We start from the raw sequence: 20,599 nt of genomic DNA on the forward strand, positions 1-20,599 counted from the left end.
GTTTCTATCACTTGGCAACTAGAGTCCCAATGAGTTTTCTTGGGCCATTCTTAACATTTGACTTCTCTGTGTCTTCAATATACATTGTATCTTCTGTATCTTCAATATGAATTGCATCTCAACATCAAGAAAACAAAAATTGCCACCTCCAGGCCAGTTGGCAGCATTATTACAGATGGAAAAGTGATTGAGGTTCTTAATAAGTTCATCTTGCTCATAATGCACTCTTGGAATTAGCAGTTAGAAAATGAAAAGATAAGTTGCATTGAGAAAATCTGCTATCATGGACCTCTCCAGAGTGATGAAGTGCAATGATATCAGTGTAGAGACTAAGGAGTGCATGATTCCGGCCATGGTCTTCTCAATAACTCGCTATGCATCTGAGAGGTGGACAATGACTAAGGATAACAAAAGAAGAAGCGGTGCCTTTGAGTTGTGGTGCTTGAGATGAGTATTAAACATACCATGGACATGCCACAAGAATAAGCAAATGTGTCCTAGAAAGGATAAAACCAGGTTTCTCCTTGGAGGCAAGAATTCTAAAGCTCCATCTTACATACTTTGTAAATGTTACAAGGACGGATCAATCCTTGGAGAAAGACATCAAGCTTTGAAGGTTAGAAGAACAGCACAGTAGAGAAAGACCCTGGGCTGGCACAGTGACTGTGGAAAAGGGAACAGGTATGTAGGGATGATGAGATTGGTTCAAGAGGGCAGAGTTCAGAGCTATACTTTATAGGGTATTATGAGTCATAGTTGACTTAATAGCACATAATAACAATAAGACAGTCAATGAAAACCCTGCACTAAACTGGTGGCCTCCAAGACCAGCTGCTGTTATCATCACCTCACAACAGCTTTCATCACATATTCATTTTTCTCTCCTCTTTTTCTTCAGTGATTGCTTCCAATTTTTACTACTTTCTCTAAAGTCTCATCTCATCACTCACCCCTCCAACTTATGCTTAAAGGGCTTGTCTCTTAAAACATTAACTAAACCAAAGTCATTTTTCTTTCTCCACTTCTCCCACTTACAAGGCATTTGTCCATTTGTTGGGACTAATAACAGCATAATTTCTATCTTAAGTGTTGTTGAGAGAATGTTCTTAGATTGTTTCTTTTGTATCTTTAATGCCCTCTGAGGAAGGCATAGTTAACCTTCATTTGACTTTATAACTCAGCACTTATCCCAGTATTTGATTGGTTCCAATGCTCTGTGAGCGTTTTTAGAATAAATATGTGGCTTTTTTATCTAAATGACCATCTACTTACTAAATATGCACATGTATGTGTACATACACACACATAAATAAGTGTGTATTTAAATTGTCTCAATCCCTTTGAGACATAAATAAGAAATACGTTTGAATACATTTGTCTTTTCGGCCCTCACATTGTACATGTTAACACACTGTGGACATTGTACATATTTTACATGTACTAATCACAGAGAGATCCTAACAGAGCCCTTTTTCCATCTCTAGTTTCACCTCATGCCTCCTAATTTCCAGCTCATGGTCATGTTAGAGGCCACACATAGCTCAGAATAAAGCTAAATGCAGTGCAAGTAATTAACAATCTTGCTCCTCACAAATAGTCAAGTCCTTCTAGCTTCGGAGAGCAACAAGAAATATAAAACAATTTAAATGAAAGATTGTTCAGGCATGAAACAATGTATATGAATGATTAAAACACATAATTTAAATAAAAAGAAATGTAGACACCGCTCAGAACTGTGCAAGATCTCTGAGTTCTTCTACTCCAACTTTCTTAATTTAAAATATGAGGACAGTAATACTTGGGGAGTTCAGTAATGGTCTCAAGTTTATCTGGAATATGTGGGGCTAAACTTCAAGGAATGGCTAAGCTCCACTCCATATTATCACTCTACTCTCTTTGTGATGATCTAACATCTTATATGATTCTGTGAGCACAAACTTCCCTAAACCTTCTACATTATCATTTGTTTACCAGTGCCCTAAGTCAGTACATGTAATAATCAGATAATGATTTTTGCTATAATTCTGTCTAAAGAAGTCTTTCACTGCCCTTAACTTATTCCAGTATATCTACTTATAGACAGATTTAGACTGTTTGAGGCTGAAATCAGGATAACAAATGAAAGGCCCAGTGATGAGGAACTTAACTGAATTAATGAAGCTTATTTTCTGTGCTCTATCAGCCCATTATCATGGGCTTAATTATCACCGACTTCACATACGAAATCACATTTGTGACCCAATCTGTGTATTGAAGTTCAAATAATCTGGAATACTCATTTAATCAGGAAGCTGAACTGTTTCAGTCAATATTTTTATATCAATCAGAGAGGCATACAGGATAAAAAAGTTTAAATCTGTTTATGATATAATGAAATAAGCAAACTTTAGAACCAAAATAAACTATTTTAAAAACTGACTCATGAAAGAAGGAAGAACAGGAAACATGAAAACATCATCTGGTGATGCTATTGCCAAGCACAGAACCTTAGAAACAACTTTCACTTTCATAACATTTATTATGCATCTACTATGCGCCAGCAATTGTGCAAGGCTCTAAACTAGAAAGACCACAAAGGTGGACTCCAGTCCTCAGGAGTTTCTCAAATTAGTCTACCCATTTCCTTCACTTCATGGTCTCATTAAAGCCAATCAAGGAGCTCAGGTAGCCTAGTGGAAAGCTGCACTGCAATCCCAAAGATATGTGGTTCAAATCCACTAGTTGCTCAGTAAGAGAGAAGGGAAATTCTTCTGGGCAATTTACTATCTCTGAAAACCCACTCAAGGGTCAGCTATGAGTTGGTTCCAACTTGATGGCACACACAGCAACAATGAGGTTCTATGTACCTTTGTTCATATTGCCCACATCATTCTGTTTATTCCTTTAACTTTTTCTGGCTCTCCATGTGACTCCTCTCTAATTATGGCCACTTTCTCTTTAATACACCCACTTTTGTCATCACATACTTTCCCTTCCTCTCCTTTCTGCTATCTCCACCTACAACTAGTATGTACCTAAGTGAGTTGATTTCCCTTTTTTCATCTCTAGTTCTAACTTTCATTTGTACCTCCAATGTTTAGAATTATCATACACTCCACATTTTCTGATTGACAACTCGACAGCAAACAACAATAATGATCGCATCTTCCAAATTTCTTTCCTCTTGCTCCAAAGCCTCCTTCTGAAGTCAGGAGGATTGAGGACAAGCTTAACACCTCTTTCTGAGCGGATTTTCTTGGCCTTTCCTCCTGCTAAGCCATCACTGATTTCAAAAACAAATATCCTCCACCAAAACCAGACAAAAATTCTCACTCAATCCAGCAGGCGTATCTATTGATCAATCAATCTTTTCCTTAAAATGAGGCGTGTGGTTCAGGGGACACTGACTTTCCTTTTCTATTTGGGGCACTATCTGTTTTTCTTCAACTCATACCTACCTGTATCTAGAAATGTAAGTGAAACAGTAAAACAACATTTCTTGGAATCTATCCACATCTAATGTACAAATAGACCACGGTCCGTAAAATCCTTCAAGGATTCCACAAGCAAGTTTTAACAGGTACACGCCAACCTTCTGCCTCTCCACATTTCTCTTATGCCCTGGGTCACAGCAATGATTACTGCTTTTGCTGCCAGTGACAATTGGCAATGAGGGCTGATGTCCATGCCAAAGGACTGAACGCTCCTTCCTTGACCAAGAAAATGGTGTTGCTAATGCCAAGAAAGAGATCTGATTTCCATCATCTCCTGATCGTCTTTCCTCCTACACATGCTCATCATTCAGAGACAACCATGTCAGTTGTGAAGACACTGTCCCCTCCACTTGTTGATGCCATTTATGTTGACCTCTTAGGTTTTCTGTATAACCTAGAGAAATCTTTAACAAGCCGATCTTTTTAGGATTAATTTCTTTTCATTGAAATGCTCTAACTGTAGGACTAAATGTAGGACTCATATATTAATTCTGGTTATTAATTAATTAAGTTGCTAGTTGTTTAATGTTGGAAGCATTTCTTTTCACTGAAATGCTCTAATTGTAGGACTGCATGTAGGACTCATATACTAATTCTAGTTGTTAATTAATTATTAGTTGTTTAATGTTGAAAGCAGGAGTGGCATCCACTTCCAAAATAGCTTGCCTCTGGAAACCCTATGAACCTGGAGAAAGGATGAAAGTTATACAAGTATCCAGGTCTTTCGTTCATAGGGTTGCTATGAGTCACCTACGACTAGATGGCACTTAACAACAACAACAACAGCTGTTTAATGAGCAGAAATCAGGACATGGAGACACAGGGCCATGAGTGTCTATCTGAAAGGGTCAGAGGGAGTGAGAATATATAACCCTTCACTGCTCCAGAGCAGAGAATAAATAAAGAACCCATAGCCCAGGCCCATGGTGCCTGTAGAGCCCCACCAGCAACAAGTGGTTAATTTATTTGTTGTTGACTCACAGATTCTGTTGTGGTACTAAGAATGGGATTTATTAGGGAAGTAAGTAACTAAGTTGGAGAACAGGGGAGGCAAAGAATATCACTCAATAAAAGTCTAAGTTTTAGCCCAATTTCCAAGCCACAATTTCTCATTTAGTCCAGGCTGTGGTTTCAGTTCAATAGTCAGATCCAAATCATCCATCAAGATTTGCCTCAGAGCAGTTGCAGTTACAAATCAGCTTCTCCTTAATTATCTGGCAAGCACAGCAAAAACCTTTAATGGGGCTCTTTAACTCAAGGCTCCTCTGTTTATACTTTGCCACAGTTTATCCACAGCAATGCCACAGTCTCTCTACCACCAGAGTGTTACTCTCAGGATCTTGCTTCAGTCTCCTTCAGGTCTTGAAATCACAAGTCTTGCTACCACAAGTCTTGCTCAGCACTCTTTATCTTATCCTAGTCCCACAGCTGTATCTGCAAAACCATGTGTCTGCAGTTAGGTTAGCTGGAAACCAGAGGTGGCTAACTACAATGGCTAAAAAAAAGTCAACTTTTAGGCTAACACCCCAATAGTTTATTGGTCAATTAAGGGATAATGCTCATTGCATTTCAAATCACTCTTCTCCACCCCCCAGCACATCCATGAACCAGCACTTCCTGCTTACTTCTCCTTCTTGCTAGAGAGGTTCTTTCACACAGAAAGACTGGCAAACCCATCTTTTCTGTGCTTCTAGTTGGCCTATACAGAATACCAAAAGTTCACTGCAAATCACAGGAGAAAAAAGTGCAGGTAAGAATTATTAATTTTTATTAATTAATTATTATTGATCAAAACTTGAAACATTTATTATAGAAAAAGACAAGCCTAAACAACACCCTGCAGGCATATGTGTTCCAACTCAATGATTCTCCACCGATGAGCTGCAGCCAAATAAATGAAATTAGGAGAGTCATCATTAGAATCTTGTTTATGCTTTCCATTATTTGTTCCTTTTGAGGAAGGCCTTATCCCAAAATTATAGCTTTTAGTGGTTGTCAATGACAAGTTCTTTCTTACACAATTTCTTAGAACCCATTCTTTTGTGGTTATAAACAGTATTTCCACATACAAGATCAAAATTGTAAGGCTCTGAAGTTTATCTAAAGTTCATAAATTCTTCATGTCTACAAACTAACTTCTTTGCTCATTCCTTCAGGTAAACAATATTGGAATATTTTTTAATAAAATGTACAGATCTTTAAAAGCACTGAGAATCTTCCAGCTGATCACTGTACTGATTCAAATCCTGAATTCTCACTTTTCTAGGAAAATTTATCACTCACATTTTCTCATAAGCTGTGTGTGTGTGTGTGTGTGTGTGTGTGTTTTCTTTTTCGTTTTTCAAGGATCCCTGATGTTTATGTAAACAATCTCCATTTTCCTTTGGTCAAGCTGTGGTGAAGCAGAGATGTCTGTTTCTAATTGTTTTCTTACTCTTGGCTTTGAACTTCATATGCTCTCGGCTGAAATCCTCTTTCCCCGGGAGTGTAGCTTTGTGAATATAAGCCACAGTCAGACCCTATGGCCAAGATTTATCTGAACAAGAAAATCTTGATCGGAGATTAATTTTCCTATCCTCTTTGTGTGACATAGGGTATTATTTGACTTGATTTTATTAGATTAGGGTCACAGTTGACTCTCCTTTTTTTGGGCTACACTGGTTTTATTACAGTTTTTTATTTGCCAGTGAATCTCAATACTAGCATATTTGACCTTTTTTCTGATAAACCCTTTTAGCAATTTATTGTAAAATTGAGGCCGGATATCTTCTATTCTGCTTTTTTATTTGTCAAATTGTTGCTTCAGCCTGCAGTCATCCAAATTAAGAGGAAAATATAAAAGGAGGGGAAGCACAAAACTAGGAAGTAGAAGACTTGTATAAATACTGCTTGTGAGGAAAAGTTTAAAGTAAATTGACGTTTCCTAGAAAAGAAATTATTTCAATGTATTATGTGAAGCTCTAATATTGTCATTAGAAGGGCAAAAGTAGCATTCTCGAAAAAAATTTTTTTCTCATTAAATGATTTTTCCTTTACTTGAAGAGTTGTCTTCTCAATAAATATAGTATCTCTCCCTCTGGAGGAACTCCAAGAGACTTGAAAAAAATTCTTGACCCAAAAGATGCCTTTGCCATCTGCTCATTGAGATTTGAGATTTTATCAATTACCAAGAATATGCTTCACTGTTAGAAACGAGGCTGGCAATGGTAATACTTCTGAAGGAGGAAGTCACTAAAATAGATTTGAATCTATGATATGAGTGAAAAACTGGCTCCAAAACCTTTTTTTCCTTTTTAAAATTTTTTTAATTGAGATTTTAATGAAAGTTTATAGAGAACTTGGATTTCCATTCATTCACTGTTGCACATATTCTTCCCTACCCACCCCAACTAGCCCCAGTTTCCTTTTCTCTTTGAAAAAAAAAATTATTTCATTGTTGCATAATTTCACGCACACCCCAGTCAATTTTGCTATACAGCTCTTATTCTGGACTGTTGTCATGCAAATAATACCTAATCATATATTCTTTCCCTCATCTGTTTCAATGCAGTAGACATTATTTACCTCCTCTTTTCTTAGTTTTTCCCCAACCCTCATGTCAGTCCTATTTTATAACCATGGCATAATGCAGTATTTGTCTTTTTTGTAACTGAGATATTTCACTCAGACCAATGTCCTCCAGAGTCACCCATTTTGCATAATATTTTATGAGTTTCTTGTTTTTCAGCACTGCATAGTATTCCATTGGGTGAATATACCACAGTTTATTTATCCATTAATTTGTTGATGGGCAGTTGGGTTGTTTCCATCTCTTTGCTATTGTAAAAAAAAATGTAGCAATAAACATGGGTGTGCATATATCTATTTGGGTGGCAGTTCTGATTTCTTTAGGGTCTATTCCCAGTAGTGGAATCGCTGCGTCATATGATATTTCTATTTCCAACTTTTTTGAGAAAGGGCCATATTGCCTTCCAGAGTGATTGCACAATTTTATACTCCTACCAATCCAAAAACTTTTTTAAGAATAGACTGATATATACACTCACCAAGGTTATTATGAATTACAGAATTTCAGAGCCCAAAGAATATTTGAGAGACTCTATTGAAGGGTTTAGCTAATCAAATATCCACAAGCCTCAGGTGAGTAATATGAATGTGTGAATCAAGCCAGCTGAGTTACAGAATTTGTAGCAAACTGAAGAAAGGACACAGTGTAATTGTTGTTGTTATATCTGTAGTTATGTGCCACCCAGTCTATTCTGACTCATTGTTATTGTTTCGTACCATTCAATCAGAATTGACTTATAGCTGACACTACAGTAGATATTCAGAGGCAGTAATTGCACAAAAGGAGATTGTTCATTTTTCTCCCAAGAAGCAGCTAGTGGAGTTGAACCACATGCCTTCTGATTGGCAGTGAAATTCTTTTTTTTTCTATAATTATATTTTATTAATTTTCATAAACATTTACAGAGATTTTGGGCTTCCACTCATTCATTGTTGCACTATTCTCTCTACCCTCCTCCCAGTTTGTTCTTGTCCAAATGCCACAGTGCTTGTCAAAGCCAGTTCTGATTAATCTTCTTTGTCAGTGAGTCCTTTGCCATTCCCTATCACTCCTCCCTGAGAGAGACTTCACCCTGAGTCATAAGGAAAAGGGGATGGCGTATTCTCTTAGCTACTTCCTGCTGAAAAGGGACGCTGTGGGTTTCAGGGTGAAGATCTTCTCTCACTACTCTAAAGGGCCCCTTTGGCAGTAGGAAACACATAGACTATTATGGAGATTGATTTTGGAATTTAGATGCACTCTTATTGATTGTGCTTGGCCGTACATGTTCATATCCTTGAAGATGTATCATGGGGGTGTTGCAACCTAGAAGACACAAATCTGACTAACAAGTTATAAGTACATGAGTCCAAAAATTATGGAAAAGTAAAAGAAAATATTCTTTCATTGTTTTACAAACCCTCCCCCAGGTCCCCTCCACCATGTAGCCCTCGTTCTAGTCTCCTGTGATGACAGAAATACCCAGTTATAGCTCTCTTTTAAACGGTTCTCTCCCTCCTCTGTTTCAGTGCAGTATACATTATTGAACCCATCTTACTCAGTCTCTCCCCAACCCCAAGGACAGTCCCATTCTACAACGGTGGCATCATGTAATATTTGTCCTTTTGTGACTGGGATATTTCACTCAGCATAATGTTCTCCAGAGTCAACCATTTTGAATAATATTGCATGAGTTCCTTGTTTTTTAATGCAGCATAGTATTCCATTGTGCGAATATACCACAGCTTCTCTAGCCATTCATTTGTTGATGGGCACTTAGGTTGTTTCCAACTCCTTGCTATTGGGCAGTGAAATTCTTTACCAACTAGGTCACCAGAAATCCCTATATTTTGGGGGAGGAGGGTAGAAAAGGACAATCCCAGAATGAAATGCTGCTAAGAATCCTGCATCATCTTTATAATCATCCTAAAGTTTAATCAATTGTTACAGCCACCATGTAAGTTCAGCCCTTTGTGGGTCTTTCTCCTTTTCTCTTAGCCTCTAGCTGACAATTACAGGTCTTTTCCCAGGCACTGACAAGTCCCTCTTGATAGCATGTTACAGGACATGAGACCAGGTCCCATTCACCTTGCCTCTAAGGAGCACCCTGACTATTCTTCATCCAAGACAGATTTGTCCCCTCTTCTGGTAGTCCAGGGTGCATTCAATGTTGTTTGGTAACACTGTAATTTAGGCAGCAAGAGAGCAGGGTTTAGGGCTCTTGTGCATAGAGTCCCTATGAGTCGACTTGATGGCACATAACAGCATTCAACAAATACTAATTCCAAAGAGAAAGAAAGTATTTTACAACTGCTTTGCGGAAGAAAGATGGGCCATCTGCTCTCTTGCCACTAGAAGTCCATTTCTGATCACTATCACATAGTACTTCAATCTTTATGGGTTTAATTTCATTTTCTACAACTCCTCATTTTCCTACATTCATGTCTTGTACATTCTGTGTTATGATTATTAATGGATGTTTGCATCATAGTTATTAATATATTTCGTCGTATTTTTAGCTGTGCCACATCAGTGAATGAAGGTCCTAGAAGCTACACTCCATCCATGTCAATAAGGTGGCAGCTCTTTAAGGAGTCAGCTCTTTCTCATATTTTGACTCTTTCAACCTGAAGGGCTCACCTTCTGGCACGATGGAAAACAATGTTCTGCTGTTATTCAAACAGTCTTAACGGGAAAAGTTTTTCAGCAGTAGATTACCGGGTTGTCCTTTCTATTCTATCTTAGTTTCTATGCTTTGCTGAAACCTGTCTACAGTATCTGATCTTGCTTGTATTCAAACTACCAGTGGCAAAACTTCCATCATCCCCACAGGCAAGCCACCAAAATAGGACAAACTGACAGAGGGGTGGTGGGAAGATTTAATGTATATCCCCTAAAAGCACTGAAATCCAAATCTTACTAAAAATGTATTTTCTCAAACCAAGTATGTCCACAGACTAGCTACACATGATGTCTGATTTCATAATCTTCTTATAAACATGACCGGCAGGTACAGCTATGGTCACTTGGGTATGTAAGGAGAAAATGACAGTGATTCACCTTGACCTCTAAACTTCAAGCTCCTCTCCCTCCAACTTCAGTCCAGCTATTCCTGGAATGTGTCACATTACCCGCATCCTAGTCACCATATGCTGTCTGCTCTGCTCTTTTTCCTTCTTTCTCTTGCTTTGTCTTGCTCTGGGCTGTGATCTAAAAGCTGTGAAAGGAACTTCACCGTGGCTATTTGCTGAAAGTGCCTTCGTGAACATAACTATGTCTATTTCCAGAGGCTTTCAATGCTACCCACGTCTCAGGGTGCAAAGAGTATCAACTCATTCCCAGTTGCATGCTACATTTGGTACCTAGGTCTCACTAAAACCACACTAGTGAAAGCTTCTTTTCTCCAGAGTTATCTCTCACCACAACTATGAGATGAACATACAGCCACTATCCATCTCTATCAGTTATGCACAGTCCTGGGGCAGTGTCTGCATAGTCAAGAAACATTTTCTTCCCACCCAGCCTCCCATTAGCAGAAAAAGAAAAACTGTCAAAACTTTGCTGTGACTAAAATATACAGAGCTTTGCTGTCTGAAACCCCATCATTAAGGAAAGTACATTGTGACAGAACTTAGCTTCTTTTTGTGTGGCTAAAGGGCCAAGTCAAGTGATTCTGTCAGAGCAAAAGGAAACAATTCCCCTAGAAGTACTGAGCCTCTAACCTTTGAATAGACATTTCTCCAACGAAGATATAAAAATGGGGTAAGCACATGAAATGATGCTCAATATACCTGCTGCTGTTGATATTAGATGCCAGCCAGTTGCCTAAAACCCACAGCAATGCTATGAACAACAGATCTAGTAATCACCAAGGAAATGCAAATCAAAGTGACGGTGAACATCACTTCACTCCCATTTTATTATTCCTTGCTTTTGAGCCCATTTAATTCATACTGTCTCTTACACTAGCTATAAGCTCTGTGTGTGTGTGTGTGTTGAGAATGATGTGAGGAAATTGGAAATCTTGTCCATTGCTTGCTGGTGGGCCTGTATATTGTGCAGACACTTCTCCCCCCCTTTAGTGTGTTTTCATTTGTTTGTTTACTACTATTATACTAGTTTATTTATAAAATTTGAATATGTTGTTTTTCAGAACAAATTCGTCCAATTTCCCTCACCCCCTACCCATTAAATTGTACAATCTCATGATTAATGCCCCCTCCCCCTGCATATCCTCATCCCTCCGCTTCCTCCCCCATCCTCCTTGGATCCTTATTCTACAATAATGGTTATATACAATATTTGTCCTTGTAGGACTGAGTTGGTTCACTCAGCATAATTCTCTCCAGTCCCTCTCAAATTAGGTAGTAATTTACAAAATCATTGCTCCTGTGTGCTGGGTAGTATTTCATTGTCTGAATGTACCATAATTTCTCAATCCGTTCGTTTGTGGTTGGACATCTGGGCTGTTTTCACGCTCTTGTGATGGTGAATAATGCTACTGTGAATATTGGTGTACAAGTCTCCATTTGTGCCTCTGTTCTCATTTTTTCAGGGTATATTCCAAGCAGTGAAATAGCTATATCATATGGAATTTCTATGTTCAGCTTTTTGAGGAAGTGCCAAACTGCCTTCTAGAATGGTTGTATCATTTTACAATCCCATCAACAATGTATAAGAGTTCCTTTCTTGTCACATCCTCTCCAACATTTATTATTTGCTGCCCTGTTAAACTTTGTGCAGACACTTAAACACATCTTGGCAGTACCTCAAAGTGTTAAACAGAGTTGCCATTCACACTTCACTTCACTCACAGCCTTCTAGTTAGTCTAACTCATGTGACACTCCATGTGGTTTCTAAGGTAATAAATGGCAACAGGTAAACTGCCCATTTGTCTCCCCTGGAACCACTGGTGAATTTAAATTGCCAGATACAAGAAGTATTTGGGTTAGCAGTGTTTTCATTATAAAATACACCTTTAGAGCTTTTAGCATCACTGTCATTGCTGTCAACTAAGAGTCAATGTGTAGCTAACCCTCCAGTGGATCTTTCAGAGGCTGTAAATCACAAGAGATGGTAGCCTCGTGGTGAGGAGCTGTACTGTTAACCCAAAGGCATCTGGTTCGAATCCACCAGTTTCTCTAAGGTAGAAAGATAGACAAACTCCTCTTGAGCCATTTATAGCCTCTGAAAATCCTCTTGAGGGTCAGTTATGAGTTGATTCCAACCTAATGATACATAAAATCACATAAGAAGAGGTGATTGTACATTTGGAGCAGCTGGTGGATTTGAACTATTTGCCTTTTACTTGGAAGTGCAAGTCTTTGTCCATTAGGCTACTAGAGCTCCTTGTAATTTCTCTCTTATGTATAAACTCAGAGAGTTTAGGTACAAACTCTAATGGCATAATAATGGTAAGGAGTTATGCTGTGAATCCAAAGCAAGTGATTCAAAACCACCAGCTGCTTTGCAGGAAAAAGATAGTCAATATCTTCTTGTGCAATTTCTAGCCCTGGAAAATCCTCTGAAGGGTCAACTATGAGTCTGTTCTGAATTGACAATACATAGCTATATTAAGTATAACCTCAAAGGAATTAGAAAACCTAGTTGGCCTAGTGGACAGAAAGTGACGCTAACTAGTCAAAGGTGGGAGACTGTAATCTGAGGCCATCGGGCCTGCTTTTAATTGGTTTTGGTCAAACATTTTTTAGGTTGTATAGCCGTGGTCTGTCCACTTGCTGTACAGAGGTAGCTCGTGGTTTCTGTGAAGCTAAACACTGTGACACTGATGTATTAGACGTGATAATGGTTACCCATGATAGACAGTGCTTGGTGGAGCTCCCCAATTAAAACAAGCTTGAAAGCAGGAGTGGTATCCACTTCGAAAAAAGTTTGCCTTTGGAAATCCTATGAACCTGAAGAAAGGCAAGTGTTCAGGTTTTTCATGCATAGGGTCACAAAGAATCACCTATGACTTGACGGGACTTAACAACAACAACATACTAACACAAAATGTGTTTACAAATAAACATAGAAAATTTTAATAGCAAAAATAGCAACTAAAATATCTATCACCTGATGAAACTATAAATAAAATGTCGTATAGCCATACAATAGAACATCATCTGATAACAAAAAGGAATGAAGTGCTAAGACATGTTCTAAGATGAATAAATATTGCTCTAAGTAACAGAATTCACACATGAGGAATTAAATAGAGTATGATATTATCTATCTATATCTATCTATCTATCTATCTATCTATCTATCTATCTATTTATTATCAATCAATACTCTTGGCATCAGCAGTCAGGAAATCAAAAGACTAATTGCACTGGGAAAATCTGCTTTCAGGGACCTCTCCAGAGTACTGAGAGGCAACGATGTCTATCTAGACATCAGTGTGCCTGATCCAAGCCATTGACTTCACAATTAGTTGATATGCATCACAGAGCTGGACAATAACTAAGGGTGACAGAAAAACTAATACCTTTAAGTTGTGGTGCTGAAGAAGAGTCTTGAGCATACCATAGACTGTCAAGAAAACAAATAGGTCTGTTTTAAAGAAAGTGAAACCAAGTTTCTCCTTGAAGGCTAGGATTTTGAAGCTCTGTCTCACATACTTTGGGCATGTGTCAAAGAGGGATCAGTTCTTTGGAGAAGGAAATGATGCCCAGAATGGTGGAGTGACAGTTCAGGAGAAGACGGCCCCAGATGAAATGGATTGATATGGTAACTGGGGCAACAGGGATCAGTGTGTCGGAGTCAGTAAGACTGGCTTAGGACAGGGCAGGCTTCTGAGCTGTTGTATAACAGGTTGCCATGGCAATGTGACAGCACATAACAATAATAACAATACTATTTTTAGGAAGTTTCTAAAATAAAAAAATCCATAGAGGCATATTGGTGTTTGACAAAGATTTTCATTTCTGGGTCAATTGCCAGCATCATGATAGATGGCGAAGAGACTGAGATTGTTAAAAGCTTTGGCTTGCTTGGCTCCACAGTCAACACTCTTGGTACCAGCAGCCAGAAAATCAAAAGATGAATTGCATTGGAAAAATCTGCTGTCAGGGACCTCTCCAGAGTACTGAAGAGCAATGATGTAGTTAGGAGGCTAAGGTGCACCTGGTCCAGGCCATGGTCCTCACAATTACTTGCTATGCATCAGAGAGTTGGACAATGACTAAGCATGATAGAAGGAGAATCAATGCCTTTGAGCTGTGGTTCTGGAGAAGAGAATTGACTATACCATGGATTGCTAGGAGAACAAACAAGTTTATCCTACAGAGGGTGAAACCAGGCTGCTTCTTGGAGGCAAGGATTCTGAAGCTTCGTCTGACATACTTTGGGCATGTTGCAAGGAGGGACCAGTCCTTGGAGAGGCACATCATGCTTGGAAGGGTGAAGGGACAGCGCAAGAGAGGAAGACTCTAGGTGAGATGGATTAACTCAGTAACTAGGAAAATGGGAGTAGGGGTGTATCAGAGAAAATTAGGTTGGCTCAAGATAGAGGAGGTTTCAGAGCTGCTGTACATAGGATCTCTATGAATCACAAGCAACTTGATGGCACATAACAACAACTACAAGGGGCCATATTTCCAAGTGCGCCACTTTGAAGTGGAGGACTAGGACTGCCTGCTAATGAGTGTTAGGGTTCTTTTTGAACCAATGAAAAAGGCCCATTCATTTCAGCCACCCCAGCTCTGTCACTTGAAGTACTTCCTTCCCTGCTGTGAACCTGTTTTCTCATTTGTAAAGTGAGAACATTGAAAATAATAGCATATGTCTCAAACAAAGTTGCAAAAACATATGAGAGAAAAAAAAAATTAAACACGAAGAAAGCTCAACACTGCAGTAGCTAAAGAAAATGCTCAATAAAAAGTAGCATGTTAGAGAAAATGTTAACCAAAGCATCCCTAGTTTGAATTTACCACTTTGATCCATGAAAGAGAAGGCGATCTACTTCCATAGTGACTCATGTCCTTAGAAACACTATAAGTGGTTCTACTCTCTCCTACAGGGTCACTGGAAGTTGGGTTTGTCCCAGAAGCAGTGGGTTTGGGGAAAAATTTATATGTGAGTCTTGGTTTTCAGTGAAGAACAAGATCTATGCCTGGTCTTGAAAGATTCCAGTTCCTCCAACTGAGGGTCCCCAGTGTCTCATAAGACTGTTCTCTTACTGTGTCACCACAAGGAGAGGACTAGGCTAGCCTGAGGAGATTTCACCTCCCTACCAGCTCTTCTCTGTCCACTTCCAAGGACAGGGGAAAGTCTTTAATGACATTGCAAGTATAATTTCAACAGTAATATAGATGAGACTACCAAAGGCCAGAAAGAGCAGAGAGATCCACTTCCCCTCACTCCTCTACCCTGACCCTCAGATATATTTACCTCGAAAGAAAATACTCAGAAAAAGCTAAAAGTTGTTTAAATAAAATGCTAAGGAAATGATCTGTTAAATGATGACAGGGGAAAAAATAACTTCTGAAACTACTCTGATAAATACAAACAGAGATTTCTGTTTCAAACCAGAGAAAGTAAAAAGCACATTACTTGACTTTAAATTTTATGTCCCTGGACCCCTCTTCACAGATGCTTCATTTTTAATGTCTCCCTGTGTAATTAAACAAACAAATAAGATTCTCTGAAAGAATTGGATCTATTCACTAGCTGTAATGGTTTGCCTCTCATTTTCTTTGGAATTCATGGAAATCAGACTTTCACCCCCACCCATCCATAGATTGCTACAACCTAGGTTGCCTGTTCTGAACTGGATAATGCTTATGGATGCAGATGTTCAGAGTTTACAGGTTGAGCAGAGGATGCTTCAGCAAAAGGAACATGCATGTTTGATAGAAATGGCAAATCACACGGGAGATTTTAAGGGATGGTGCACGAAGTAGCTGGCTTACATACTTTCATGAAAGTAGTTGTTGGAGGCATGACTGTAAGGGAGGAAGCACACAGACACACACACAATATAAATGAACAAAATGCAATGTAGATGAAGGACTGTACAGAACACAATAAACACACATGAAACACAATGCATATGAATTATAAAAATATTAATAATTTTTAAAAATCTTTTAAAACTTGCCCCTGTACTGCATAGCATTCTATCATGTGAATGGAGCAACCATGTTGAAAAATACTACGCAACAAGCTGGTTGGAGTAAAAAAGAAAAAAAATACTATATAACATGAGAGAGGCTAGAAAGAATTACGCTGAGTGAAGTAAATCAGACGTATAAGAACAAATACTGTGTAAGGCTATTATTATAAAAACAGAAGGAAAACCAGTGAGCATGTGTGGATATGGATATGCCAAGGGAAGGGGACGGGGTGGGAGAGGGGAGAGTGGGGAGTGGGGATATCACAAGGTCAAAAAGTTTGGTGGGTGGAGGGAGGGAGCAGGAGGGCAAATGTACATGAATGAGAAATAATTTAAAACAAAAATTAAAATTACTCTTGTTGAGGTCACCAGGATCTCACAAATGCCTAAAATCTCACTGTGACCTGTAACCATATATAGCTGTGAGAGAAGCTGAGAGAGATGGTCTTTATACTAGAGAAGTATATTTCAAATAAGATCAGCCTTTCTCTAATAAAAAAGGAAAAGTAGACAATAACCAGGTGTCTCTGCTAGTCCCTTTAAAAGTTGTTGTTTTTGTTATTGTTATTATGTACCAAGAAGTCAGAACAGACATATAGCTGACCTTCCAGTGAAAGGGTTTTCAGAGACTGAAAATCAGGTGACAAGAGGTTGTCTTTCAAATGACCTGCCTTTGGATGGGCATCACAACTGCTTCCCACAACTCCCTAGAAACAGAATGCAGTTCTAAACTTATGTGTAGGAATTTGACATAACAAAACAAAACAAACAAACAAGCACACTAGATTAACTCAATAAAAATTGTTATTGTTTTTGTTGTGAGTAATCAAGTCAGAATCAGCTCAGAGCTGAACCCTTCAGTGAGGGTTTCAAAGTCTGTAAATTGCATGGGTGGAGACTGTTCATCTTTCTTCCACAGAGTAACTGGTGGACTCAAACTGCCTGCATTTGGGTTGGTAGTGCAGTTCCTTATCACTAGGCCGCCAAAACTCTCTCAATAGAAAGTAGGAAAGGAGGAAAAAAACCACATTTTGGTAAAGAGAACACAAAGAGGTAAAAATAGTTCAAGTATAGAACTTCACTGAGTAAAGGACAGAGGCTCTTATTAAAACAAAACACACAAAAATAAATCCCAAAGTTATTTGTTATTTACTAATGAACCAATTGAAAGAATATTTACAGGGAAAAGTTGAAGTGAAAGGGAAGGTAAAAAGGAAAAAGCTAACTAAAAAGATATAAATAATAATAGACAATATAGAATTTAAAATAAAATTCAGTAGAATTACCAAAGTTGGTTAATAATAAAATAATATTGAATCTGAATAAAAAGTAATATTATGTAAGATTCCAAGAAAAAGAGAAAATATTTATGCTATATATTATACGTTACCTGGGAAATGGGCAGGGAGTTTTATGGACCCTTTAGCTGCCCAACTTCTCTGCCAGTCAAGGCTCCTTTATGCCCCCTCTACACACATCAGCAGAGAACTGCCAGAAGTCCAGGCTGGGTTTAGAAGGGGTCGTCGTACTAGGGATATTGGAGCTGATGTTAGATGGATCTTAGCTGAAAGCAAGGAATACCAGGGGAATGTCTATCTGTGTTTCATTGACTGTGCAAAGGCATTTGACTGTGTGGATCATAACAAACTGTGGTTGACTCTGAGAAGAATGGGAATCCTAGAACACTTGATTGTTCTAATGCAAAACCTATACTTGGACCAGGAGGCAGTCATCAGAACAGAGCAAGGGAACACTGCGTGGTTCAAAATTAGGAAGGGTGTATGCCAGGGATGCATCCTATCTCCATACCTTTTCAACCTGTATGCAGAACAGATTATCAGGGAGGCTGGGCTTTATGAGGAGAAATGTGGGGTCAAGATTGGTGGAAGATCTATCAACAATCTGTGTTATGCAGATGACACAACCCTGTTTGCTGAAACTGAGGCGGACCTGAAGGGCCTGCTGCAGAGTGTCAAGGACTGCAGTCTCCAATATGGATTGAGGCTCAGTGTCAAGAAGACAAAGATTCTTACCCCTGGACCAATTGGCAACATCAGGATGGATGGTAAAGAGACTGAGATTGTTCATAGCTTTAGTTTGCTTGGCTCCACAGTCAACACTCTTGGCACCAGTAGCCAGGGAATAAAAAGGCGCATTGCCATGGGAAAGTCTGCTGTTAGGGACCTCTCCAAAGTATTGAAGAGCAATGCTATCTCTCTGGAGACTAAGGTGCATCTGATACAGGCCATGGTCTTTGCAATCACTTGTTATGCATCAGAGACTTAGACAAAGACCAAGGAGCATAAATGGAGAATTGATGCCTTTGAGCTATTGTGCTGGAGAAGAGTATTGAGAATACCATGGACTGCTAGGAAAACAAACAGATTTCATCCTGGAAAGGGTTAAGTCGGGTGGCTCCTGGAGGCAAGGATTCTGAGGCTCCGTCTAACATACTTTGGACATGTTGTAAGAAGAGACTGGTCCTTGGAGAAGGACATCATGCTTGGGAGGGTGGAGGGACGGTGCAGGAGGGGAAGGCCCTCTATGAGGTGGATTGATTCCGTGACTGGATTAATTGGGATGGGAGTGTCAGAGACAGTATGATTGGCACAGGACAGAGCAGAGTTTAGGGCTGTTGTACATGTGGTCGCTATGAGTCCCAAGCGACTCAACGGCACATAACAACAATAATAACATATATTATATTTACAATATATTTCAAAAGGATATATATATAAAATTATCTTTTAAATATTGTTATTTGGTGTCATAAAGTTAACTCCAACACAGAAGGGCCTAACTGACACAGATCAAAACCTTGCTCTATTTGGTACCATTCTAACAAACTTTGCCATGCTTAAGCTCACTGTTACAGTCGCTCTATCAATTCACTTCATTGAAGAGTTTGCTTTCTTTTTCCTATTTCTGCCTTTATACCTATAATATCTTTGTCCAAGGACTGATCCCTTTTGAAAACATACCAAGTATGAGAGATGAAGTCTCACCATCCTTGCCTCTAAAGGACCATCCTGGTTGTACTTCCTCTACTCTTTTCCAACACCACAATTCAAAAGCCTCAATTTTTCAAACTTCTTCATTCATTGTCCAGTTTTTATGAGGACATATGTTTTTATGTCCACTTCCAGAAACACATATTACACATTTCACAGTGTTCTCAGGTTTACTCATCAAGAAGCTAGTGCTATGGGGATGCCAGGAGGTTGTGGAGGCAGAGCACAGAGATTGTCTGGAGGCAAAAGAAGATCCAGTCATTTCAACTTTGCTTAAATCAGTTTCTCATTTTGAGCAATTGGTTACCATAATGATTTTACCAATCCCTTTTAAACGTTTTCTAGCTCATATGTACAATGATCCCTGTAAGCCTGTGTTAATATCCCAGCTTCCTTCTACAGAGCAATATAATTGAAATTCAGAAGAGCTGAGATCTTATTTACAGCTGGTTTACAGCACAGAGGAATGCAAAATCTTGCCTTGTCCCAAGTAAACTGCTCACTCTTGCCTCTCTTTCTGAGACCGACACAGTTTTTGCTTCTTCATACCAAAGATAAATGAGATATTTAAAAAGCAGCATTTCAAAAGGCCAAACCAATTACTCCAACTAGTCAACTTCATAGTCAAAATGAAGAAATGCCCCTGAGTCATCTGTGTGTCTTTGGAACTGTATATCGCCGCATCTCATAGATATATTGCTTTCTAAGAATGTGTTTGTCATGCTTAATGTTCTAGCTTGTTTCTGAGATTGGAGATAAAAGTCGCCCAGAATATTGGTCTAATAAGGAAGAAGTGCTAAGCAAAAGGCTCTGGATAGCGAACGACTCCAAGTTGGACTGGGTACTGGTTTTTATTAGCTAGTGACTTATCACATGTTTAATTTTAAAAACAAATTAAAATATTTTCCCTGGATTTCATGCCTCTATGTCTTGTGACTACATATGGCAGTCTCCTTGTCAGTAGAACAGTTTAGAAGAACTAAGTGATTTCTCATAGAGTGACAGGAAATACAAAATGGTACCAGCAGGGGCTGATAAAATTATTTGGTCCACAGATGTGTTCCTACTAAGCAAACTTTGCAGAGGACCCAGTAAGAAAGGCTGATTCAGAACTATCATCGGTAGTCACTCAGCATGAGCGTCTTACTGACTGTCCCCAACGCAGCTCAGGCTAGTGACAGCCAGGAATCCTCAAGCAAAATGATAGAGCTGTTAGTTACCTCCTCCAGATTGTGCTCCATGTGTGTTTTCAATCTATATATCTAACTTCCTTCAAATTAGGAGAAAGGAAATATATGAATACATGCTTTGTTGTTATGTGCCATCAAATCACTTGCAACTCACAGCAACTCTCTGTACAATAGCTCTGAACCCTGCTCTATCCTATGCCAAAATAATTGTCTCTGACAGACCTCTCCCCAATACCCCAGTCATTGAATCAATCCATCT

This window comes from Elephantulus edwardii, unplaced genomic scaffold (assembly GCF_000299155.1).
Source record: "Elephantulus edwardii isolate Elephantulus edwardi_28Jun2011 unplaced genomic scaffold, EleEdw1.0 scaffold00093, whole genome shotgun sequence".
Lineage (NCBI taxonomy): Eukaryota > Metazoa > Chordata > Mammalia > Macroscelidea > Macroscelididae > Elephantulus > Elephantulus edwardii.